The sequence below is a fragment of the Zonotrichia leucophrys genome, chromosome 1, assembly GCF_028769735.1.
Source record: "Zonotrichia leucophrys gambelii isolate GWCS_2022_RI chromosome 1, RI_Zleu_2.0, whole genome shotgun sequence".
Classification (NCBI taxonomy): Eukaryota; Metazoa; Chordata; class Aves; order Passeriformes; family Passerellidae; genus Zonotrichia; species Zonotrichia leucophrys.
Window position 1 is genome coordinate 60,867,943 of NC_088169.1, and position 12,439 is coordinate 60,880,381.

Genomic DNA, 12,439 nt, shown 5'->3' on the forward strand with positions numbered 1-12,439 from the left:
GCAGGAGACCAGCAATGGACCCGCCATAAAATGAACCCCTTACATGAGAAAAATTTATACTTAAGAAAAACTGATTGAAATATCTGCTTAAATACATACGAGGACGTTTTTGCCTTGGGATGTAGTGTGATGCCATTTTTTTCTTTATAATATTTCTGTTCACTTTTCACAGTCTAACGTAATGTAATTCCTTAATCATGTCAGCTTGACACCACATCCAAATTTATGGCTAGGTGTACCTTTCATTGAAGTCAACCCCCTGCTGGCATGCCAGTGGCCATGAAAAGAAAGTGTTCTCTTTCACTGCAGAAAAAAAGCAAAGGTGTCTGCAAAAGAATAAATGATCTGCTTATCAAACTGCATTTTAAATCTGTACTTTTAATGTGATGGGGTATTTTAAGTGACTTATTTTCCTTTTACTCTCTCTTGCTAATTGGTTGCTCAGGTACCAAAAGAAAAAAAAAAGGAAATTAAGTAAAAGAAAGGAGAGGTGCTGATCAGAGAATAGATTTGATTTCTCACAGCACGGTCATGCTATGGTTAGTTATCCACCTGCCCAAAGGCATGCAAAATCTATTCAAACATACACTGGCCAAGGGGAGCCTTTCAGACCTGTTTATAAGCAAAACAAGTGCATCCTCACTGCTGCCCATTTGGGGCTGGGTGAAATGTTATGATAGTCAGACTTAAAAGGAATGGCTGGAGAGGTAAAGTAGAGAGCTTTGTAGTAAAAAGAGACTCACATTCAAGCTGTTTACAGCTACATTGGTTGAGGATTTGGTTTTCCTTTTAATGCCATTTTTTACTGAAATGCTACAGTGAAAAAAGCTGTGAAGAGCTAGGGCAGCTCTATGTGACATCTCATTTTACTTCTGGATACCAAGAGAGATGAATGTATGTGGGCCCCCAGCATTCTCATTTCTACTGCCATTCCTCCAAAATTGAAATATCACGTACAACAACTTATTCTTTATGGTCTAATTTCCTTCTTCCCAAGCAGCCAATCAGAAACATAAATGGACAAAACCAATTCCACAATAAAACTGTATGTGTATTATATCACAGCCATATTATTCCAAATTTTTGCTGTTTTTGCCTAAGGATCAATGGATAACTGAAACACAGCAGGAAATATTTTGTTTGCTTCTTAAGGAAAAACAGAACCACCCAATTGATAATAAAAAACCAGTATGCAGTGTTCTGTGAATGCATTCTAGCATGGCAATTAAGTATTGAGTAAATAATAAACATCTCAAAGCAAACCTTTTACAGCCCAAATAACAGAATGAGTTACAAAATGCTCTTTTATAATAAGAAAAAGTGTTCCATTATCACTGGAAGCAACATGAAATAACCAATGTTACGATTCAATTCCTGGTGCTTTCGCAGCAGTCCAGTGGAATACTGGGTATTGTTTGGAAGGAAGGAATTCCTTCCTTTGAGAGTGTGGAAACCAGAATTTTAAAGATTCCTCAAATTATGATGCTGTATGAACCCAGGAAAAAAGAAAATATGCTCTGCATCCATCAAAGGTGGTGGGGTTTGCCCTCTTTTTAATCAAGGGGCCTTGAGAGCTATTTTACTTCATAAAGGTGTCCAGTAAATGAATATTTTCTGCAATCAGACACTGATTGTCCAGCTGGCAGAGTAGCTGCCCTTTAATTAGTCCAACCTGCAAGGTGGATGGAGCTCTGTGCCGCTGTCTGCGGCCCTGGGCAGCCCTGCTCGTGCTGAAGTCAGGGCTGCTAATGACATCTGCTGAGCCAGGTTTCATCTCTCAAGGACAGCTTGATTTTTGTGGAAACACACCAACATTTCTGGCTGCCTTGGGACAAGATCTCTCTTTCAGTGAAGCTTGAGCCTCACAAGCCAGAGATCCCAGCTTATGGGGACAAAATCCTTTGGGTTTCCAGAGCTTGTACTTCCCTATGAATGTTTTTCTTGGAAAGATGCCTGCAGCACTTAGGTTTGCAGTTTGGCTATAGCATGTTATGAGTGGACAGAGTCACAGACAACACAGGTTGTCTCCTGGGGACATTGTTTGCTGTTTTATTGAGTACTTTGTTTGGGTAGACAATTTTCACAGCATGTTAGTCAGGAGTTTTGTTTGACCAGGAATGGCTTCCCTGGGTTGTGCCATGTACCACTAATCAAGAAGACAGACACAGAGACATAATGTAGAAATGAACTGATACCTGTGAGGAGAGAAGAATGTGACTAATTATTGCTAAGCCACCTGTCACTACAGCCAGATTGGAACATCCCCACTGTTCACCACTAATTTTAGCAGGCTACTGCTAGGTGTGAAGGCTTTCTGCCAGCAATGCAAATACCTGGCACATAAGGTATGTGCATTGCTGGCAGAATGGGTTTGTTCTCCATAGCATATCCCATGACTTGAGCTTTCATAGATAAACTGGCCTCAAACTATCAGCCCAGGTGCTGCTAGTGGGGTAGGAGGTGTACAGGTCATCCCATTTACCTGGCTTTTAGGAAGGAGTTTTGAAAGCTGTTTGAAACTGAGCTGGAGACATGACTTTGACCTGCAGTGCCAGCACTGACCTTGTTATATATACATACCTTCAGTAAGTTGTGTTGCAGAAAACTGTTTTTTAGTAGTGTTTACATCTATAGGTTGTGAGGTGCTTGATGAAGACTGCCACACTTTTCCAGATGGGGAGACTGAGGCAGGGACACAGTAGCAGCTACTTTTGTTCATCAAGAAGGCAGTAGTAGAGGCTGAAAACAGACCCGGGTCATTTGCAAAATCCTTCCTGCATGCACTTTCCCCTAGTATCTGTGCATGCTTTCTTCTTAATTTCTTTTGGAAAGTAATTTGATCTAAGAGAAAAGGAATTAAAAATCTCACCTGAATAATTTTCAAAGCTAGTTATGTTGTTTACACTAACTCTAGATCTATGAAGCTCAGTGATCAGTGTGGCTACCCCAGGTATATTGCACTTCAGCTTTTGGCTGGTTTGTCCTAGGATGTAAGTGGTTCTTCTGCCCGTAACAACTGTATTTGTAATGCTTTGATATATCTCATTTTCTAGAGTCCTCGTGGTCTTCGAACAAATTGCCCCTTCCTTCTCTGCTTGCTGAAAAATGAAGCCTTTAGTCCTCCTCCCAGGATCAACATGTGTCTGGGATTCCCTGAACGCACTGAATAAATCACACTGATTTCTCCAGTGTTTTTGAGCACCTGTCTTTTTAATGTGATTGCTATTCTGATGCATGGAAAAATCTGCCAGCTCAATATTAGCCTCCCAGTTGTTGTTTTTTTCCTTTTAAATCAGACTGGCTGCATGTCAATCTGGAGAGCATGCTGTTTGCCTGCCACTGTGAAATATTTAATTTGCTATCTTCCTTCTCCTTTCTCCATTTCCAAATAGTGACAAATAGGCAGGAAGACCTTCACTTGGTAAAGTGGAAATACGTAGGACTGTACGGGAGAAGAGTGTAATATTTCATATTTCTAATACCTTACATTTTGGATTTCCTGCTTAAAATCCCTTTGAAGTTAATTTTAATTGGATTAGACGTGGAAATTAATTATCAGCAGTTAGAGACAGCTTTACCTCCTCTGAGCCTTGCTCAGATGTTAATGAATTAAGGACAGTTTGTATCTAATTTGGATTAGGTGACTAAACAACTCAAGAAAAAGCCTTTCTATATATAGTGTCTCATTTTGTCACTGCTGGGGGATGGCCGAGGTTTAAGGACTTAAAACAGTGAGGATGCTCACTTTTGCAGCATGGAGTCATTGGGGTTTGCTCTAAGTGGGTTTCTTGCCATGGTGCTAAAAACAGTTGGTCTCTGTCTCTCCCTCAACACACAGGCAGCTGCACCAAGGCACTCAGAGGAACAGCCAAAAAGCACAGACAGCCTGTACCAGGGTAGATGGGCATATTAATGTGGTAAATACATCCAGCCATAGTCAATGGTTCACTGCTGGTGGGTTAAACAACCCACCTCCTTGCTGAAGGATTTTATTTGACAGCAAGGTTATAGCAAAACACAGAAATCCAATATCCCTTCTATAAAATACAGATGGAGAAAAAAAATTATGTGGACTAAAATTATGACTACATATCACATTTAGTCTGTCCTTTGCTCGGATTGGTAGGCTGTGTTTCAAAGCTTTATAATTGATATTGCTCATAACACTAGGGGAAAAGAGAAGGAGGGCAGGCTATAAACTAAGAGATTGGAGCTGGAAGACAAGCACGTTGTAAAGCAACAATGGGGAACAAGGAGGTTCAGGGATCACTAGATGGCAGTCATCTCTCCAGCAAGGATAACTGAGAAAGGGAGACATGAGCTTGTGGGCACACAAAAGCAGCATGGAGGAAAGCAGCTGTAATGCCACAAAATTCCAGAAACTGTGTCAAATTTGCTCTGCTGTGCACCAGGAATCCCAGGGCTGGCAATGCTCTCTCTCAAAAGTGGTCTCATTGTGTCAATAGATTTACTGACATGAGGAGAGCAGGTGGGATTGATCTGTACACACACAAAGCAAGGTAGAGAAATGAATTCAATTTAAAAGAAAAAAGCCTAGAAAGAAAATTACATTGCCAAGTCTTTTAGTCTTGTATTGGGATTTGAAAATGTGGTAGTTCAAACTTGAGACCAAATTAATTTTTAGATACAGATTGCACACATTAATGTTACTTAGTTGTACTGTACCAGTGCAGGAATGCTGTATCTTTTAACAATACTGAAAACAGTAAAATATCTGACTGTCTTCAGAGCTTATTAGTGTTTTTTATTATTCCTATTGCACTGTTCATGGTGCATATTCCTGTGCTAACTTCAGCAGATAAGGAAAAGTATCCCCAGTCCTCAAGCCAGTACTCAGGAATACATTAAAATAACCTGAATTTGGGATCACTTCAGCATCTCCATTCCATGGTTATGTTAAAGGAAGGCAGAGATTTGGAAGCTGAGCAGCATAGATCAAACTGTAGCATTGGTTTAATTCACTTGCCCTTTTCCAATTCATAAATGACTCTTTTTCACATTAGCACTCATTCAGAAACATGGCAAATATGGCTCAGTTCTCCATACAGTTTACTGGAATAATTGCTAATTTTAGGTGACCCAGGACTGATTATGTGAGTTCCTATATACCAAGAAAGACCATAGAATTACGTTGAATAACATGCTCTTGCATCAGTATTGCACATTTGTTGTTGAACTAGCGCCTACATTTTTAAACTTGTGGTGTCATGATTGCAAGTAGATGGTCACAATGAGAACAGGAAATTGTTAAGATTAGCCCTGTAATGTTTTTCTGACTGTTAAGTCAAACTTGTCTTATTTGTGGAAATCAAAATGCATATTTTTAGAAAGACATCTAGATTTGCTTGATGATTTGGAATGATGAAGTAACTGCTTTGTCTGGTCATTTGCCTCTTCAGCATTACTGCACCAGGTGTCACTCTGAGGCAGTGATTTAGAGGTGCAACACCTAAAATCTTGGAGGAAGAGTTCACTTTCCTGAGAACACGTCGCCTTCTTCTTATCTTAGAAATAAAGTAAAACTTCTTCACTTGCAAAATTTGACTCCTCTTTCTCATTTTTCCAGATGGGCATCCCTTTCTTGGTCCTGAAGTTAGCCTCCAGTGTGCTTTCATGCCATATACTTAACATTCAGTCCTTGGTTCCTTTCTACACTTAACTAGATGGCTTTTCTATACTTTCTCCTTGCAATATAGCTCATTGCATTTGAGTAAATCTGCAAGCTTCTTAACAAGCATCAAAGATGGCACACCTTCAGCCTGTAATGCTGAAATGAATTTTCCAGGCTTCATATCAACCATGTTTTTCCCTATACTCTCACTTTTTTACATAACTTTTTTCAAAAACAGTAATAACAAGATTAGACCAGAGAGCCATGACATTTTTCCCCAATGCTAGAGAAAGGGGCATCTTCCTTCCACACACACATGTAAGAAATGTATCAGTGTCCCCACAAACAGACAGCCCCACAGGAGTTGGGAGTAACTGCTGAGCGATAAAGATGAGTTGTTTATCTAATAACATATTCAAGTTCTTCTCCCAGTCATTGCTTTGCAGGACAATCGTCTAGTCCATTTGGTCCGTGTTCTTTATTTCCAGAGGGATGACTTTATGTTTGGCCTCAATGAACAATTTGAGAACTTTCAGCATACACAAAAAAAAATGCTGATTCAATTTCAACTCAGAGGGACACGATGGAGACATACATATTGCACACGATGAAACTTACACCTGAAGATTTGTCTGACATCTTGTCTGTATTCCCAGGCAAGCTGCCTTAAGAGTTCTCTTACTCTCATAAAGAGTCCTCTGTGCATTGTAGGCAGACAAGCCTTGCTTTAATAATCTCATAGAAACAGGGAACTCATACATCATTATAAGAAGAAAAAATTGTTCCCAGTGTTTCTGAAAGAAAATACTTTAGAAAGGCAAAGAGGAAGGAAATGCTTTGACTCATTTGGTTCATTTGCACTCTGCATGAATGTTTCGCTCAAAGTCTTGAGACATTCAGTGGAATTGAATTTTTTTGTGTGACTACATCAGTATTTCAATTCAGATCAACAGCACACATTTGAAGCAAATTTCCTTGATGTGCCAGTCACCCACTTGGACACTTATTTCAAAATAGTCTTGAATCATGTTCTTCATCAACAAAGTTAAAGGATTGGAAGGACTCCTGTGGTGCTCCAGCCACTAATGGGCCTTAAATCTGCAGTTAGTCCATGGTCAAACCACTGAAAATAAGGATAGTATGGGTCTGGGTACATTAGCAGCAGGAGTTTTAATCTGCAAGATTGATCCTATTGAACAAACGGCTTCACAATATGACATAGCTGGTGCACTCCAGCCAAACTAACAAAAACACATGTTTAAATGCACATCATTTCTCAAGCAACATCCTTGCTAGCCTTCAGTATAATTACTTATCATATAAACTTTTTTCCTGGGGCTGTTACCAGCCCCAGGCAGGATTCTTAGTTTTCATAAAGGCAGGTTCCCTGAAGTCTGATCTGACCTTTACTGATATCAATTTAGAGTCATCAGCTTAGGCTCTCTAAGAACAAAGCAGAAGACCTGATAGAATTTGAAGAATCTGGATTCCTAGATGTTGCTCACTGATTTCTGATGCAGTTTCATCGTGCTCCATTGATTCACAATCCACAGAGGAGTATGAAGGTCTCATTATTTTCAAGGGATCCAAATCAACCTGCTTTCATTATCTCGCAGTGGACATCTAAAGCTGAACTATTCCCAGGAAGCTCCTTCTGCAGCCAATGGAGAGAGATGGGCCTCCAAAAATCATTTTAAATGAGACATTAAAAACTCAGGATAGGATTTGCCCTACAACAGAGATACCTTTTTTACTACACAAAAAAGACCCAAAGGTAACTGTGTTGGATTTATTAATTTTGGTTTTAGATGCAAATTAATCCTATCTGTGAAATGAAAGTGATGGAAAATGAAGATTTTTAAGAAGTAGAAAATTGAAATTTACATTTTCTACTAAAGCCATTATAAGTCTCAGCATAACAAAATAAAAGTGTCCACAATTATGAAAATTTCCTCAAGGGACAGGACAGGGACAAAATTTGCTGTTACGTGGAAAAATTTAACTGAGATAAAAGTATTGTCCACAGTCAGAATAATATGCATACGATAAACAATTATCAGTTAAGAGCTCCACTCTCCAGGCTTGGTGTAGAAAAAATTTATCTAGCTCTGCTGTTCAGCATCATTGTCTTTAGCTAAGTTTCACCTTGCTGGAGTCATGGAATATCAGTGAATTCTTTTACCTTTTTCCTTTTCATGGTGAGGATAAGGCATTTGTCAATTATTTTCATGGTGGTGTATCATCTGTTTCACACCTTATAGTTCTTACTTTTGCCTGCACTGCTGCCTTACTTAGCAATAGAAAAGTACCTCTATCCCCTTTCTTTTATTCATTTATTTCCATTATGAAGTAAAGAAATTAGGATAATTCATGTCAGTGGACTGGGATTTGTGGATGTCATCACAATTCATTAAAATTGCTAAGTCCTGTCACTTGCTCCCTATTATTCTGCAATACAGTTGGTATATGAATTGACACACTACCAAAGTTAGATGAGAACATTTAAGTTTTCTCCATAGAGGATCATCCCTCTGCTTTATTGTCCCAGCTTAGTGACATGCTTTCCATGCTGTACTTAGCTATCAGTCCTTTGTAACCAGTATAAATTCCAGGTCTCTCTCTTCCACATATTTCCTTCTTCCTTGATTCTTTGACTTTTGTCCTCCTGTAAGTCATATAGAAATCAGTAGAGTTTGTACAGCTGCTCATGGCACTTTAAAACCGTACCATTGCACTTAGCAAACAACTGTGCTTTTGCTGGCTGGTGCTATGGATCACTAAAACAAGATGGATAAAGGCCTTGTGAAAGAAAGTATATAGGCTTTTTGACCAACCTCTTTTTAATGCAATTGTTTTTACAAGACTTTTTCCAAAGATGGGGCTCAGAATGAAGTTTTATCTCCCAGGCATGTGGAAGAAAGGCTTGTAATAGCTCTGAGCCGTGCATCACACCTAAATCCTGCTCATACATCTTGCTATTAAAGGCTTGACTGACACTTAATTTCCATCTCTATCTAGCTGTTCCCCTGGGCTCCTTTCTCTTTCCTTTATTTCTTATGACTTTCAGTCAGTCCTTTGTTTCCTTTCAGGACTTCCTTCCTAAATTCAATATATTTCTTCCTGACCTACTTCTCATGATATTATCAGGTTAGAAGCGCATTTCTTTCTTATAAGCATTTTATTTAGACCATAGAACATCATTGTTTCAGATGTTTTTACATTCTGATTACTGTAATTAAGAAAATGAGTTTTTCTCATTTTCAATGAGAAAATTTTTCAATTTTCAAATTTTTTCATTTTCAATGCAGTGTTTGGTTATGAGTTTTAAAAAATTATTTTTCAAATCCCATCTGGTATTGTTCAAAGCTGGCATTTTATTTCAAGAAGACTATGGTTTTGAGACAGGTTTCTTTGGCCATGCATCCAGTGACTCCCCTTCAAAGTTTTAAGACAGAATTATTCCTTGTGCCAACTTGGATGAAGCATTCTGTATTCTGCATTCTGCTGCATTATTGCATTTTTTGTGGAATCCTACAACAAAGACAACTTGTTCTTTTTCTTTTGCTGATGATCAAACTAGGAAGTAATAGTAAAGGCTAATCCAAGCCTGAAGACCAGGTCAACATTTTGTTGTTGTTGTTGAGGGTGATTTTGGTTGTTTTTTTTTAAAGAGCAGGGAGGAACCTATGGTGCTCCCTGACTTGCTCAGCCCCCAGACATATGGATGCCTTCCAGCCACCGCAGTGGCAGAGTGGGCTGGGAACAGACTTGGTGCCAATGCCATAGGCACACTTGAATGCACAGACTCCCCTCTGCTATGGGGGGAGCCCTGTGGGGTACCCAGGTCAGCACTTCCAACAAAAGGTGTCTTGAGGAGCCCCCCAGAAGATAGCAGAGAAGTGTCCAAAAGATTAGATGTTATATATGTAAATATTTGTTGCTATCACCTTTTGTAGATTTTTGTCCTTAAGCTGAAAGGTTTTGGCAAGCTGTGCGCTCAGTGTTAAACTCTGACTCTGAGTAACCAATAATGAACTATTTGCTGTCACCAAAGATTAATTTATAAGTGTAATAATAGTTATATGCTTACTATTAAATATTTCTAAATGGAACCTGCACATATGGAACAAAGTCAATTTTGTGACATCTCTTAACTCTGGTCCAGTTTCATTAACTTTTATTTTCTTCACCTGTTTCCTCTGTCATTACTGTCAGCCTTGGGGCAGGCATTTTCGAAACATTCATTTTAATTACAGCACAATAAGAATGAAGCCCCTTGTGATATTTATCAGCAGAATTCTCAAGAAATTTTTAATATATTGAAAATAAATCGTGTTTATAGCACACTGCTTTGCCAACTGTAGAAGACTTTAACGGTTCATATATCATCCATTTACCACCTTTTTAACATTTAAACAGAGCCTGGAATTTATACCCTTTGATGACTCACCAGTCCCTGCTGCTCAGATGTAATCCTCATTCAATAAGGAGTGGAAGTCCTGAGTGAACACAACTTATGCTGCAGTGCTGACTGGGGTGGCAGAGCTCAGCAAAGTGGGTTAATAAATTCCAGCATGATCTATTCCTAGCAACAGACATGGTCTCTCCAGAACCAGCTGTATCTGATCAATACATACACAAGGCCAGATAATAGAGAAAGTGGCACTGCTGGGTGCTGAGTGAAAAAGCTCATTGCAAAAGTTTATGGTAGACTTTTAATGGCCCCTTAACGCTTGAGAAATGCAACCTTTATTCAATGAATGATTAACCATTTGCTGGGAGCTTGGGGAAATGGAACAAATTATTTGTAGAACCTGCATGAGTAGGCTTTGGCACAGAAGACCATCTCTGGCTGGCTAACTGTACCTTATTAAAGTAGGAAATCCCTCCCAGATCCATTAGCAAGGAGGTGTTCACGGAAAAGACTAACTCCTCACTTCTGGGAGCTATTAGCACATAACACTACTGGCCTTTTCCTCTGACATGTGGAAGGGTTGAACATAACAGCCAAATCCTTGGCCTCACAGCTCTGTAGTCGATGGTCTTTGCAGTTAAACACAAGGGCTGATTCTGCCATTGTTTGTGGGCTTTAGCTGTAACTGAGATCAGGCCGTGCCTTGACATTTCACTGACCTCGTGGGCATCTCCAGTATCTCCTTTACTGCTCTGCATGATCCCACTGCTCTGGCACCTGCAATGTATCACAGTTGATGTGTTCAGGAGGTGTGAGCAGGTGTGGTAGCAATAGGCTGCAGGTTGCTGAAAGGATTCCCACTATTAAATCTGTTGCCAGCCCAATCTGGCATTGGGGGTGTCTGCAAATCCCCCGAGTTTACCTGAAGGCAATTGTGTGACTCCTTGCACTCATGAAACTCAGGTGCTCAGAGTTACTGGCACTGAGATATGTAACTGGTGCAGCTTAAGGGACCCAATTTCAGCAAGGTTACACCGATTTATCCCTCTTTATGATCTGACCATACATATTTATTTAAAATGCTGTCAGATTCAAGGTATCTTATATGCCTGTGTGGCCTATATTGCCTTTAGGATGAAATAGTGTATCAAGTGACACAAACCTCAGTACTGGTACATGGTATTTATGCGGGGTGTTGTCTCCCTCAAATGGATGCCTGGCAAGTGAAGCAAGGTGGCTCAGGGATGAAAAAGTTTTTCAGCAACCATAAAATTGTAACATATCATCTTCTCAAGGCCTCACACTGCCTAGGTGTCTCCAAGTTGGGATGTGAATAAAAGCCTATCAATGGCAGAGGCCCCTCTGCAGGCTGTAGAAAGGCAAGAAAGGGGAAGATGCCAGTTGGCCATAGTCAGAACTTCTTCCTCCAAATCCCACTCCAGGGCTACTCAGTGGTGCCAATGTAGGATCACCGAATTTATTTAATGTGTATATTTACACACAAACACACACACACATAGATATATATATATACATACACACACACGAGCATGTGTCACTGTATTCTGTTTTCCATTGCCCTGCCCACAGCCTTGTCTGTTTTAACACAGCCTTGTTGGATCCAGGGCTCTCAGCATGCAGCCATGTACATGCCGTGTGCTCACAAAATAGATTTCTAATCTCAGATGGCTCTTAAGCTTAAACTGCCACAAATATCAACACATGACTTCAGCTAATAGATATCAATTAGTGCCAAGGCCTCAATTTTTAACTCTGAACACTTTACTTGCCTGAAAGACCAATTTGTGATAACAGACAGATTGAAGTATGGAGTGCTATAACCTCCTGGAAAACCCTTATGTTTATTTGTGAAAGCAATTTTTTAGAAAGGCTCCAGGACTACACACAGAGTTGTGCCTATGGGAATATGCTGCAAGTAAATAACTTTTCTTAGCTATTGTAGTTAGGATTCACATAATCAAAAAAATTAGGAACATAGTCTGTGGTGATCATTTGTATTCTCTCCATAGAAAGCAAAGACAGACAGACACTCTCAGAGGCTGATCCATCTTAGGTGTCAAAGATCCCTGAACAGATGGCTCCACAGATCTGCTCTCCAGACAGTTCAGAAAACTGAATCCTTTCCTTAGTAAAAACACTCCTTGAAAGAGAAAATAAACTACTCTTTCAGGAACAACTTGTGTTCTCTTCTCCTACAAACCAATACAAGGTCTACCTGTATCACTTCCATATCTGCGTTCCACTTTCCTTTGCACTTTATTCTGTCTCACACCATTAGAAGACTGCTGTAAAGATTACTGCTACCTCTGTTAGAATTGAAAACCAGTAAGAGAGACATCCTCTACATATCATAGATTTTGAAAAATGCTAAC